This window comes from Meleagris gallopavo, chromosome 2 (genome assembly GCF_905368555.1).
Source record: "Meleagris gallopavo chromosome 2, MGAL_WU_HG_1.1, whole genome shotgun sequence".
In the NCBI taxonomy this organism is placed as follows: domain Eukaryota; kingdom Metazoa; phylum Chordata; class Aves; order Galliformes; family Phasianidae; genus Meleagris; species Meleagris gallopavo.
The window spans coordinates 109571056-109585834 of record NC_139405.1 but is presented as its reverse complement, the minus strand read 5'-3'; the positions used below and the strand labels follow the sequence as shown (position 1 = coordinate 109585834).

The 14779-nt window shown below is 43.3% G+C and overlaps 1 long non-coding RNA gene across 1 annotated transcript; it reads left to right on the top strand.

The window, feature by feature from the left end:
* Positions 1-254: 254 nt before the first annotated feature.
* On the top strand, positions 255-13251 carry LOC146545140 (uncharacterized). Its single transcript, XR_014881720.1, has 3 exons — positions 255-2314; positions 3075-3285; positions 9126-13251. It is a non-coding gene; the product is annotated as an uncharacterized LOC146545140 (long non-coding RNA).
* The last annotated feature ends 1528 nt before the right edge of the window (positions 13252-14779 follow it).

Here is a 14779-nt window from a genome sequence, read left to right as displayed (position 1 = left end):
TGGTCTAGTTTCTTTGTTCTGTCCTCCTCTCTTTTTTATGTAGTTTGCAACTTTAAGAATTTGAACGATATTCACAATGTCTTCTGGCTTGTTACTGAGTAGAACCAATGGTGCTGACTCCATTCTTTCCTCCCAGTACTGCTTATTGTTGTGGGGTTTGCAAATAGCTCGTGGGACTCAGTCGTATCCAAGGGAATAAAGACTGTGTCAAAAAGCTGAAGGGCGCCTGAATTGCAATGAGATAGCAGAACTGCTTTTACATCAACAGTGTTGTTACTATCGAGCAAAATTTGCCTACCTTCTATCTGGAAGCAGAAAATACAGCAATGCTGAGAACTTGTTTCAGCATAATGGGGTTGCCAGGAATGTTGATATGGCATTGGTCATTCTGTGATATATATTTAAGCACTGGCACGAAAGGGCAGATTAGAAGCTACTGAAGTCAGTATTTAATATCCATATATATTTCAAAGTTCTAGCTCAGGGTATTAAAACTGTGAAAAGAAGGAAAACAAGCTCCCATGCCTTTACCACGCAGAAGTTACTGTGTTATTTCCCCCTATGTCCAGGCAGTGAATAATGAGTAATTTGCAGTACTGTCCAACCTGTGATCAGCAGAGGCAGTAAAGTAGAAAATGCCATGTTATAACTAGTATGAACATACAGTCCCTCCTCTGGTGCCAGACGTGCTGCTGGAGGACTGACTTGATCACCCCAGTGCTGAGTCTCTGTAAGGTGGCTCTTCAGAACGGAGCAGAGACCTGCCAGCCATCTCCTACAAAGCTCTCCATCAGGAAGCTCTGCCGTGCTGGTTCCCAAGCTCTCCAGTCTAGAGCACAAAGAGACAAATGATGGGTCAAACAGGACAGATCAATGCACAACTCATTTTGTCAGTTGATGACCTAAAATTCCCAGTACCATGGAGTAATTATCATTCCTATGTTCTTTCTTCCTTTCTTTCACTCTGTTTATCTCCTTGTTTCCTTCTCTCCTTCTTATACCATAGACTCAATGTAGACCCTGCAGCAACACAGACTTTGTGATGAATTCAAGACTTCTTTTTTCCTTTCCAGATCCATTTTCGCAGATTTTCTGTTGTGTGTTAATTTAGTTTTTAACCCCAATTGTTTAAAATCCAGTTACGTCAGATAGTCCCTACTGAAATGCACACTGCTCAGTCACACAGGATGGGCGGTTTTTGATGGTAAAATGAGCAGGAGAAAGGAAAAAACAAAATGCAATCCCCTGGATTACACATCAGAGATCACCTCCTTCTGAGACTGTCTGATCAGTGGCAAAGATGAAGGGCATTCTCCATTTTAGGAAGTTTTCTGTCCATCATTAAGCACTGAGTGATGCAGCACCTCTTTTCAAAGTGAAAATTCTGAAAATAATTTGCATTCCGTACAGACAAAGCCCTCAGAGTGGGGAAGGGAATCTGGTAGGCTTGCCCTCTGTGTGATTGTGTGCATTAGAGTTTAAAGTCTGGCTTTGGCCAGTCCTTTGCTGGGCAACTGAGGCAGCTGGCAGAGATGGATGAAGTCCTCGCAGACTGGTTCTGTGCTGATATGTAAGTAAATAACAATTGTTTATGAAGATGGCTCTTAATTAACAAATGGAAGGGAGACGGGAGGTTCTAGATTATCTAGTGACAGTCTCATTTTTAATGCCAGTTAATTAAATCCATTAAAGTACCTCTGGAGCACATTAATGTTTTTTTTTCAGTGAATAATTTGTCCCTTTCCTCTTCTTTCTGAGAGTTGGTTGCTTTAAAAACCTTCAGCAGGCCTGTGTATTACTTTAGATGACTTCTGCCAAAGAGTCGCAGCACTCACTGTGCTGCATGGACCAGGTGGACGAAGCAGGCCTCCTACAATCAAGAGAAGGAGCAGTGCAGGACGGCCCTGCCCTCGTCCCAGCGATGTCTGTGACGTTCTGGTCATAAGGTCTGTGCACAGCTCGGCAGAGAAAAAGCACAGGATGAAAATAGCTGCGTCTCCCAGAATAGCAAGGTGGCTGACAGAAGGAGGTTCTGCTTCTCTTTGTTATGAACCAGGGGTGAGGTAAAAGTCCTTTATACGGAGAGGAAGGAAACGACAGTGTAATGGACTCTCTGAGTGAAGCTGATGTCTACCCATGTATAATCTGCAGAATGGTGGGATCTGGGAACCTGATGAATATGTAATTCTGCACAGAGTGCTGTTAATGACTTGTTCTAATTAACTCTGTAGGGATGTGGGCTCTGTCTCAAGAGATGTTCACTCACCTCGTCCTGGACCACGCACAGCTCTCTGCTGATGGCATTAGGTTCTCGGTGGGTCTCAACTCTGATTCAGGCTTGGATTTTTCTGATCTATTTCTGTTTCTCTCCCTGCTTTGGCATCAAGCCAGCAGAGCAGGGTGAGGGAAGTGGGAAATGAACTTCAGGTTCCAGAAGTTCAGCTCTGACTTTTGGTTTCAGAAGATGTATGAAAAGAAATGCAGTGTTTTATTGTGTGTGTTTGGAAGGATGCAGACATCTTCAGTGACCCACATTTTACATCTGCTTCCCCTCCTGAGCATTTCTCTTCTCCCTTTCTTCTGTTTATTCTCAATAGCCACTGATTAAAGCGGAGGAAAAATATGGTCTTAAATGTTGGAAGTAGATTCACCGCAGAAAGATAAGAAATATCCTGCCTTTACTTCTTGTCACATTCTCTCTTAGAATAGAAACATTAGAAGAGTTTAAAGAAGATTTTAAAATAATGGGGATTTAAAAGGCTGCATGCACATTCATAATCCCCTTTAGAATCAAGGTGAGAGTTTGGCTGCACCCTGCCAAGCTTAGGGGCATTCAGAAGTCCAGGAACATCAATAAGGTTTAGAAATGAGAGGAGGATTCAACTGGATATATTGGTGGGTAACAAAGAAGTTAATTAGATTTCTGATAAAATGCTACCCAGGATGAAATGATTAAACATTTATAGGAGATGTCCTAACGATTTTCTCTTTTAGAACTCAGTGAGCCAACCTGGGTTTCATTTTTTGGAGCTGCAGAAAGTGCTAATTCCTTAAAAATGTCCTCCTGCTTTCAGTATGTTCTGGACCGAGTGCTGTGACAGATTCCCAGCCCGTTCTGCTCTTCTCCTAGCAGACCCCTTTCGAACAACCTTGCTGCCAGCGTCCCGCTGACATAAAGACGTGCTGCCCAGCTGCTTGGTGCACAGCGTGGCTTCACTTGGAGGCCTCACAGACAAATGAGTGGAACCACACACAAGGTCTGCAGGAGATTACCTCCCAGTGTAGGTAAGGAGCTGGTGCACAGTGGGTACATCATTCATCTTTGCCTTATCTCGGTGCATTCCATCACATGGGAGCAACACCATTCAGAGGGAAACAGTGAGAGCTGGGAATGGGGAGATACCTGAGTCACTTCTAAGTCTGCGTTGCTGGTAAATGTTTTCACTGTTGATAAGTTCCATTCACAAACATCTGGGCCATGAATGGGACAGCAGCACATTTCCCACCTCACATCAGGGCAGGGTGTGCTCTTCAGAGCATTTGTTATATGCTTTTGTAGAATATTGTTACAAAATGTTTCTGAAGCATCAGTAACACCGCTGCAATCCCACAGGTGCTGGGAAGGTGAGACACACGTTTATCCATTACAAATGCATCCCTAAAACCACCTGAACTGCAGTTTTGGAGATGCACTGCGGACACACATAGGAGAGCAGATATTTCTGATAGCACAGTTGCTGAACCAGGGCAATGAAAGGTACAAGCTATTAGTTCTTGAAGCTGAGATTGTTTTTGTCTTTCCTTTCTGGATTAGAGTGCAAAATGGATTCTGTGATGCGTATTCTGTAGAGCATTCTCAGAACAATTAGGAATTTGAATTTGTGGAAAACAGATTTCAATAACTTCTTGTGGAAAACACATACAGTGAAGACAATTTCTCTTTATTTATTAAAAAAAATATATACATGTTTGAGGTACGGTTTTACTGTTAAATTAAAGCAGCTATCACACCAAGATTATCTGTGGCCTGAGTCATGGGGAATCTTAGCATATTATACATGTCCCATGTATGAAGCTGAAGTTTTTAGATATACCTTTCTTCATTTTTTTCCCTGTTCCCTAAAAAAAAACCAACAATGAAGTAATTAGGAAAGTTTAACAATCATTTTTTTTAAGAATGATCTTATTTTTCAAATTTCTTTGGACTTGGAAAGAAAAAAATGCTTGAAATTGAAATAATTGTAGAATGTAAAATATTTTTGTTTCTGGATTTTACTGTTCAGTTCCACTGAACAGTAAAATCCAAAGCTATCTGAATGCTTTGTTTCAGTTCAACCAAAAGTTTTGCACGAGTGTGTGCCTTCTGGATCTATTTCCAGACCTCGATAAATTAATCAGCCTTCCGTGCTGATCTACCCCAGTGCAATTTCCGACACCTGCAGAATTAAAATACAATTGGCCTCCTTTGTTTCATTTTAAAACCAGCGTGTGACTCATCCTCAGCTCTGATTGCCAGGATATCATTACCACTGCCATTTTCAGTCACCCTGTTTAGTCACACTAAATTGCAGACATCTGTACATTCTCCTACGCTTTTGACGACAGAAGCATCTTCAGAGCGGATGGCACTGAGGAGCTGAGCAGAAGTCACCTATAGCATCCAGGAGCTGCCTTGTGCCTTGTGTTGAGCTGAGCGTGTGCCTACACTGGCTGAAGGGCTAGCAAAAGGCAAGAGGGCCACTTAGCAGCTAACAGAAGCCTTGAAGTGGATTTTAATATCTTGTATGTCTCCCCTCTCTGTCTTGAGAAGTTTATACATGTTATCTCAAAAATCAGGCAAAATCCAGGGAATTTTAAGCTAACGACCTACTCTAATCTTGATTTAAGATAAATAATTATATTGGTCAACATGTATTGTCATAAAATATATGCGGCACCAAGAAGAACTATTGAACTATTTTACTCTATCTGTCTCTGCCTAGCTACAATCGATAGATGCTTACTAATCTGTTCTCATAAACTTCATCCAGCCTACAAGACAGTCCATCTACTAATCCCATGGACCTTGAAGTGACAGTGATAGTCAAATAAGAATGGATTAAGCTTGAAATTTCTCGATTCCCATTGCTCTGATTGTTGCCCGAGTGCTAGATTAATTTCATGGCACCTTCTTTATTGTTAGCATTCTTAACAGATGAATACGGTAGTGGAATATTAATGACATGTAAACTACATTTTTGGTCAAGAGAGGAAATTGAGAGATCAAAGCTACACAGTCATTGAGATAGGAATACTGGAGTAGCAATTCTGTGTTGCTTGCCCGATAGAACCTGTGCCCTGAGGAAATCAGTAAAATTGTTACAGATTTTGTTACCTCTCTGGTCAAGCTAGAAGACAGGAATTGCACAGATTTCTCTTAAATACGAGCACAGGCTGCAAAAACAGGTGGCAAAGGATATCAGCACTACCTTTGCCTGGTCTTGTCCTAGCTGAGGAATCTGGCCCTACCAATTTCCAAGCACACGCATAAATTCAATCACCCAACTTTTGTAATTGCTCTGGAGATGCTCCTATGCCGAGCCATTACCAGGAATGGATTTTATATTGTTTCTGTCATATATTAGTCTTGTGAATTCTCACCTACTCCTTCACGCCCAACAGCAGTGGTGTTACCCCTTGCTTTCATCAGGTGTTGCACCACCAGCTGCATTGAAGGTTGTCACTGATTTCACAGAATCACAGAGGTTTGTACATAGGGAGAGATGTTTAAAAGCCATCTGGTCCAGCTCCCACTCCCTTGTCCTTGAGGACAGGTTCCCAGGGGGTTTTGTTGACCAACTCCCTAAAGAGATGGAATTCGGCTTTCCTGTTGTCCTTCAGGAAAGAACGATGAAACACTGACTGGTGTGGCTTTGCATAAAACTAGCCAAGGATTCTTGGGTTTTTGATAACTGTGACTGAAAGTAAGTTATAAGAACAGTGTAGTGTAAGTTTAAAGAACAGAGAAGGAGATCCTGGTTCTCAGCATAATGGAAAACCCTGCTTGTGTGTTTTTGTGCCTTATAGGCTTTGTGTCGGGTGACCACCGGTGAGCTCTCATGCACAGCTGTAACTGGAAGCAGCCATCGTGAGACCAGACCATCACAAAGCAGGAATGTGGTTATTCTGCAGGACAGCAGTTGGCTTAGGAGGTCAGGCAGGGCTTTCTGTCAGCCTGGGGAAAGGAGAGGAGTGCAGAGCTGGGGGTGTCAGTGAGACCTCAGCAAGCCCACGTTGGGCTGACAAACGCTCACTGCCCAGTGGCTGAAGGGCAAAGGTGCTTCGGTGTGCAAGATCTGCACCCTGGTGGAAATAGCCAGGGAACTTTGCAAGATGTCCCAGAAAAGCCACAATTCCCCACATCTGCCCCGCGTCCATTCTTAAACCTGCCACACAGTTTTTCCATGGGGCACAGGGCTGTTAGTGCAGGTGAAAAAACTCCAGAGGCTGGAGATGACAAACTCACACACTTCCAGGGCTGTGGGGACATTCCACCCTCTGCTGCTCTCTCTGTTCTGGAAGTCAGGTTTCCTTTAATGGCTTCAGCATTCCTGTCCGTTTTGTTCATATTCCAGTTTTCAGCCTCTGTTGTCATGCTTGGATATCTGAGTACTGAATGCAGTGTGTGCAGTGTAGAATCAGTATGCTATGCAAACAACGTAAGAGCTTTTAGAGTGGCCAGCTATGGCTGTATTTTTGAAAAGACAAGATAGCACTATTGGCCAAGTGCAGGGTTCAGTGCAATTTAATAACACACGTAGAAAAAGTTCATTCAGTTTGAAGAGAAGTTAGAGAAGAAATAAGAGCAGGTGCCAATGGGCAGCTCCAGCACTTCCCTCATTAGACCACGCTGCTGCACACCAATGCCAAAACTGCCCACTAAGGGGCTGGCAGAGCCAAGCAGACATGTTTCTGAGGAGGTGAAAAGAAATCCCAAATAACAGTAATGCAATCAGTGTCATCGAAAGAGAGAAAGAACCACGTGAGATTCCCTGGTGAAGCACAGGAGGCCGGAGGAGGGCTAGATATTCCTTGTAGCACTGAGAAAGGGAACCAAAAGGGCATTTCTAAAGGGAGGATGTTTCTCATGCTGCGGGTCTCCGTCTCTGAGGCAGGCATTAGGATGAGGTAGCAAATATTAGGAGAGATCACGCGTCAGTGCTGGTGGCTGGGGTGAGGGGGAAAGGAGAGTGGAGTTGTTCAGGAGGCACAGAGGGATGAAGATGTGAGATAACAAGGATCTGACTGAGCCAGGAAAGAGACTGTGTGCAGAAATACTCTGTAATAGTTCTGAGCATCCATATGGGAGTTACGTTGGTTTACCTGCAGCCTACAGTGATGGTAGGTATAGCCACTTGCCTTGGGAAACTTGCAGTGACTTTTCCTGTTAATATAAATACATTTTTCTAACTGTTATGATGCAGTATTTTACATATTCCTGTTATACATATATATATTCCTTTTACATTACTGTTGTGGAGCCTTAGGCATGAAATCAGATTTGGCGTTTGGCGCCGTACCAATGGTATCAAATGTCTCTGTTTCTATGTCTGGAGGCTGCAAATTGGAGTCAGGAGGTGGAAAGCTCTGTTAGAAAATAACCAGAGAGAATTCCAGGAAGATAATAAAAAAGAAATTCTGTGAAGGGACACATAATTAAAAAAGAACTCAAGAAAAAAAAGTCAGTTAAAGGAATGGGAAAACTACAGGGGAAAAAAAAGGGCATTTGGGGAAGGGGAATATGAAAAGAAAAGGGTTGGAAGATGGAAAAGCTTTCACTACTTTACATTTTTCTGTGTATTCCTGAAATTGTGATTTTTTTTTTTTTTTTTGGTTAATTTTAAATCAGTTTGCCTTTATTGTTAGCTTTTATATGCTCCTTTATCTCTTGATTAAAGCTAGGAAGTAATACATTAAAAATTGTGATATAGAGTGGGAGAGGGAAGATATTCCCTGTTCTGAACCCGCTAACTTAATTCTCCACAAGGGCTAGCTAGGAGGAATGATACTTACGAGCTCCCACGGAAATGTAATTATAGATGCAATTCCCTGGCATGTGTTTGGCACGGGGCTCCAGGAGCAGCTCTGCAGAATCTTTTTCTCTCAGATGGTGGTCAGGCACTGCAGTGACCCAGGGAGGTGGTGGAGTCGCCATCCCTGGCAGCGCTCAAGAGGTACCTGGATGAGGAGCTGCGAGATGTGGCTTAGTGCCTGTGGTAGCAGTGGTGATGGGAGGACAGTTGAACATGGTGATCTTGCAGGTCGTTTCCAACCTTGTGGTTCCAAGGTTCTATGGTCCTGGTACCTCTGGCTGCTTTCTGTCTGCTGGACAGGCGGGGGCAGCTGGGGGTACAATTGTTTTTTCCGTGTGAAAAACCCAAACGAATAAACAAGCACGAACCAGGGGCTGTTTGCTCCTGCCTCCTCCATAGGAGATTCCTGGAGGAAGTCTCCAACGAAAACACTTCCAGGAGCATGAAGGCATGAAGGCATGAAGGACAGTAAGGGTGACTAAAGGCAACTAGATTGGATTTACCAGGGTTAGGCTGTGCTGTACCAACCTGACTGCCTTCTGTGATGAGATGAGCTGTAAGGACATGGGGAAATAAAGCGGTGCTTTATACACTAAATTTAGTGCATCGTTTTGCACAGTGGCATCTCTGTAGCCAAACTGAGGATTTATGGGCTGAAAAAGAGGTTGGAGATAAACCTGCTGGTCTTCCTAAGCAAAAAAAGGTACAGGTCAGTGTTGTGCAGAGTCAGCTGGCCATGAAAGGTACTGGTCAGCAAACAGTGTTTGCTGATGCCTTCATTAATGAGGCTGATAAGTGGGCTGGAGAGCATCCTTTGCAAGGCTGTGAATGACAATAAATGATAACAAAATGAGGGAGGAACTGAATGATTAGAAAGCAGCTTTGCTGGAAAGGGCCAGCAAGGCCCAGAGGACAACACAGTGTACAAGAATCAGCAACGCTGCAGTGATGGAGGTGAACTGGAACCGGGGCATGTGGTTTACTGAGGGAGACTGAATGGTTTCTGCTTGTTTGTCTGTTTGTTTTTGTTTGTTTGTTTGTTTTTCCAATTAGGAATGAGGAGGTTACAGAGGGATTTGCTTGCATCCTTCCATGTCTCAGTGGGTAGCTGAGAGAAGAAATGGACTGACACTTTCCAGGTGCACAGAGCAAAAGACTCAATGAGAGGATGCTGCAATGAGAGAAATTTCAATTAAGCATTAGAAAAAGGGCTATTTGTAATGAGAGTGGTTAAGCACTGGAACAGCTTGGCAAGAGAGGCTGGTGAATCTGCATCCTTGGACGTTTCCAAAAAGCTCTTGAGCAGCCTCATCTCACTCTAAAGATAGCTCTCCTTTGAGTAGGAGGGTGGATTTGATGGCTCCAGATATCCTTTTGAATCCAGTTATTTTTCTATGGTTCTTCTGTGCGAAGATACAGACTTTTATGATCTGCTGATTGTGAAATAAAAGTCTGCCAGCAATCAGCACGGCCTGACACAGCCACCAGGGAGAGTGGGAAATGGAACAGTCCCTGTTATCATCTATTACATCTCTGTGGTAAGTGCACTTATGTAGAACAAATCGTACAAATGTTGGAAGAAAGCTTAGAAAAGACTAATCCAACATCCAACCTTTGTAGAGCTGCTGCTGGCAGCAGATTGTGTAAGCAATAGCTTTATTTAGATGAATTCTGAGAACCTCTGAGACCAGAGACTCAGTGGCCTTCCTTGGCAAGCTGTTTCAGGACTCATTACCCCCCCCAGTGAAAATGGTTTTCCTGATGTCCAGTCTGAATCTCCTAAACTGTGCTTTATTGATATTGCCAAATGCTTCGCCACCTGCCATGGATAAACTGTATTTGTCCTCATTACTCCTAACGTCCTCCTTTAAGTATACTGAAGTGACATCTTCCTTTGTATTCCTTTTGCCAGACTCAAGTTCCTCACCCTGCTCTTAAAAGTTGTATGCTCAACAATTTTGTTAACACTCTGGAGGAACATTTGCAGTTTTTCTGCACTTGTGGCTTTCCTATCAGCAAGCAGAAGATCCTAACATTTGCCCTGCTGGCCACACACTTGCCATTGCAACCACACTGAAAGTCCCACATGCAGAATTTTCTGCTGTTTCACTCCTGACCATCATACCATTTCTCTTATGCCAGGCTCAAGTTTATCAAGTTCCTTGAGATTTAAGTTTTACTGTCTCCTGGCATATTTCCACACACCCCATCTTCACCTGCATATTTCTGAAGATGCATTCCATCAGCTCATCCAGGTCATTTACGAAGATGCAGAATAATATAATCCCAGAATCAACTTCTATTGTAACTCCACTTGTTACTGGTTGCCAGCTGGATGCCGAACTATTCATTATTGCCCTTTGAGCCCAGTAATCCAACTAATGTTCAGACCATTTAAGCCCATTCATCCAGCTTGTACTTTCCTCAATCACAGGAAACACTTTGCAATCAGATGTCAAAAGCTTTACTCAAGATATTTCTCAGCTACCGCCTTTCCCAAGAGCCCAGGATGCTGAGATTCAGCTAGATGCAACTGACAAGGTTTAGAAGACAAAGAAGGAATTCCTGATATCACTCCTCATGAAAAAAACGAAGGTTTTCTAAGGGCAGCTGCAGTCTGACTGCTCAGTCACTCACTGTGTGCTCTGGTCAGTGTGATGCAAGGTGTTTTCACGCATGACTCCCCAGCTAGTTTGCTCTGAGCTTCTGTGTTCCTAAGCCAAGGGACTCTGGAACTCACCAACGCTGTGTGTGGGCAGAGGAACCGACTGCTGTCTGCTGAACTCTGCCACACCACTCTTCAGTCCCATTTCTCAAAGGAAAAGGGGACTGCGATAAGAACAGGTAGATAACACTGCAATTACCATCACTGGCAAAACAGCCTCAGCATAGGGAGATTAATGTAATTTACTGCCTACAGATAGCAGCCTAGTGCTCAAAGCAAACTACAATACCTTCCTCCCAATCCATCTTCTACCTCCCTCCCTGTGCAGTGCAGGAGAAGGATGAATGGGGACTGAAATTGGTCCATGAAGCTTCATCTCTGCTTTTCCTCCATAGTGACTCTCTGTTCCCACTCCACACGATCCCTCCCACAGGGACACTGTAGGCATGTAAGCCCAGTTCAGCCTCGCTAAGAGAGTCTGTGCTGAGATTGGGCTGTGGGATCTCATATGGCACATTCTTTTTTTTTTTTTGTAGAAAGAAACTGTCATGAAATAGTGCATTTCAGGGCACAGCCGTGGGCAGGAGCAGCCTGTGTCATGCACGCATTGCTGCAGTAAGTGCTGCTTTTTGCTTCCCTTGAGCAGGTTTGAGTGCTTTCTCCCTGAACGCAGTATTGAATGTCCTTGGAAGAACAAAAGGACAGTTGTAACAACTGCCTTATTTATGTGGCCTGAACACAGGGGAAAATTGCCGCGGAGTTTTTTGAGCTGCTTTTCAGTACCATCATCTAAACCAGACAGTGCACTCTTCACTTTTCCACTTAATGTTTGAAGGCTTGGGATGGAGAATGTAACAGGACGAGGAGTACTCCTGCAGAAACATTGTGCCTTCTTCATTTGCAGTTTCCATTCAGCCCAAGAAGAGGCTTCCTGTTAAATCAGACGTTACTGTGTTCTTCTCTTTTCGTGTGGAGTCTGTATCTTCATCTGGTGTAATTTATTGATCCAGTTCACCACAAAGGCTGGCCAAGGGATGCTACAAGTGTGTCTCAAATCTTCTGTAGTATATTTTGAGTAGAATTACTCTGAATGGAGAAAGCATAGCTGAAGGTGCCCATCCCACAGACATGGTCATCCAACTCACTGTGAAGAGGAAGACTTTCCTCCTTTTTTACCCTTCATGGATAAGTAATGTGTCCTGAGCTATTTGCATAGGTACCAAATTGTGTATAAAATTAAAATCTGCTCAAGTAGTATGATCTATTAAGTAGTATGATCGTTTGGGAGCAAGATTACCTCGAACTGAAGTAGCATCAGGAAAGGACGTGTAGCCAATCCTATTCCTGCACAAAGTACAGCAAGGTCACTACTTCTCAGCCCTTCTAATTAAAAAGCAGACCTCACGATAGGCAATTGCCCCCCAGGCCCAAAGATTTTCTTATCTCTTGCAAGCTCAGTAGCCAATACAGCTGTTATCCAGAAATAGGATAAAAAGAATTGAAGTGCTAGACTCCCCACCTCTGATACGAAACTTATCAGATAAGCCTTGTAATATGCCTCACAAAATAAAAAGACATCTGCAAGATGACTTTTAACACAGGATGAACAACAGTGTGAGGCATCTGAACAGCACTGAAGGCAATACCATAAGTTGCCTGAGCTCCAGGTGAGCAAAGGGCCTTACGTCATCTTTTCAATTTGTTAATGCTTGCAGAAATAATAAGCGAGCAGCAGGTGGAGTCTGCTGAGCCCAGGAACTAATAAACTTATCTAAACAAGTGCAGGGTATAGCAGCTCTCTGCGTATTTTACTGTCAGCTGCAAGATGCTTCAGAGCTATGAACCGTAGTACATTCCACTGGGATCAATGAAATTGTGGTAGCACATCAGTCAAATACTTGAGGATCCAACGCTTACAAATAGTTCCCACGGCGCCACATCTCCTTGCTTGGCCTGCCAAATGAATACTCTCAGTAATGCAGAGAAAATCTCATGGAAATTTCCCATCACCTTTCTCCTAATGTAGTGGCCATCCTGCAGTCAATAATGGCTCTCTTTGTGAAAAGACAGTGGCATTGTCTTCTCATTTCCCTTTGTCTTCAGCGAATACAAACAAGGAGATCATAGAATCATAGAATCATAAACTGGCCTGGGTTGCAAAGGCCCCCAGCGCTCACCCAGTCCCAACCCCCTGCTGTGTGCAGGTCGCCAACCAGCAGCCCAGGCTGCCCAGAGCCACATCCAGCCTGGCCTTGAATGCCTGCAGGGATGGGGCATCCACAGCCTCCTTGGGCAACCTGTTCCACTGCCTCACCACCCTCTGCATGAAAAACTTCCTCCTCACATCCAACCTAAACCTCCCCGTCTCACTTTAAAACCATTCCCCTTGTCCTGTCACCATCCACCCTCACAAACAGCCGTTTCCCCTCCTGTTTATCCGCTCCCTTCAAGCACTGGAAGGTAACAGAGGGTCTTTTTTTCTCTATTTGCTTTGGTCTTATTTTCATATTTATAACTCTGCATCTGCACAGTATATGTGGTTGGTAGTTTCTTGGATCACTGTCACTGAACAGTGTTTGGGACAAGCTGTGTCTCTGTTCAAACATTGAAGGTAAAGCTCTTTCTCTGTTAGACTTCTGGCAAGTTCCTAATTAAAAAAATTAACACTGTCAAGCTGAGAAATATAATTAATTATTTTTTTTTTTCAGTAAATGCATTTGGTAGGAATCTTCCTACGTTTTTGTATTCTTGTGTGAAATTCTACCTTTCTAGCCCTCATCTGTGACTGTGCCATAATCCCATAGCTCTCCCCTTCCTCACAATTTCAACATTATTCTGCTAAACTCAGCAATTACAGCAGGGGAGCTGGCATGTATAAAGCTAAAGGTAAAATAAAGTAATGCAATTAGATTCCAAAATTTTGGAAATGTTCTCACTGAACAATTCAGGGTGTTGGGAATGTTGACCTCTCTAAAACATTTACTCTGTAGAGATATTGGAGCTAATTGGGTGCTGGCTTGGAGTCCAGATTAATTCTATTGGAAAGACTGGTGTATCCTTGACTCCTACAGTGGCTCGTGTACAGCCAGCTTGGGTTATCTATATCCTCCAATCAGTGTAGGCACAACCTTATAGGCAGAAAAAGCTCAGAAACTAGTAGGAAGTGCCACAGTATCTTATTGTTGCTTTCTATTTTATCACATATATATATCAAGGCTACAAGCTTAATAATGTCTTGTTTGTACTACTGAGAAATCTCAGATTTCCAGCCAGCTCCTCAAAAATGTATACTTTCACCTGTCTTCCTATCTGCTCCCACTGCTGAGGCCCACAGCGTGGAGAAGTGTGGTGTTCCTTAGGTCAGGGCATCACAGACGGTTCCCTTCCTGTTAGAGATGTGCAGTGATGGATGAGGGCCTCTGCTGGTCTAACAGCATCATTAGAATTAATAACACGTGCAACTTGAATCAAACAATAAAATTCAAAAGCAGATTTCTGGTCTCTCAGTAAAAAATGCTTTAACCCTCTCTCCTTGGAACTGGGCAGGGATTTCCCCACGTCTGTAACTCTGTAGAACAAGAGTCTTCTTCATGACTCTGCTTAATCAGATGCTTGTCTCAGTGACTTTAACGTCATTATAGACATAGAATATCTGTACAGAAGTAGAAGTTATCCTGAAGAAGGAAGTTCCTATTGGAACTGAAGGAACCTTTTGCTAAGTGAAAAAAAAAATCATTATTTTCCCCAAAATCGGTAAATTTGCTGTTTGAGACAAACCTAGAATACATCTTTCTTTACAACACAACTGTATTCCGGTCTGAACAAAAATCTCCAAGTCTTGAAATAGGTCATTCATCCCAGCTCATGTATCTACACCCTCTTTTCAGCTGAGTAGCAGGCAAGCATGGTAGATATCTTCTAACTGCTGAAATGGCTGTGGCTGCAGTTCAGCCTACTGATCAGGCTTATAGAGCATTTCTTCATGACAGCACTCCACTAATAGAATTGATTTGGGCTTTATTACACAGATTACTAAAAGGTT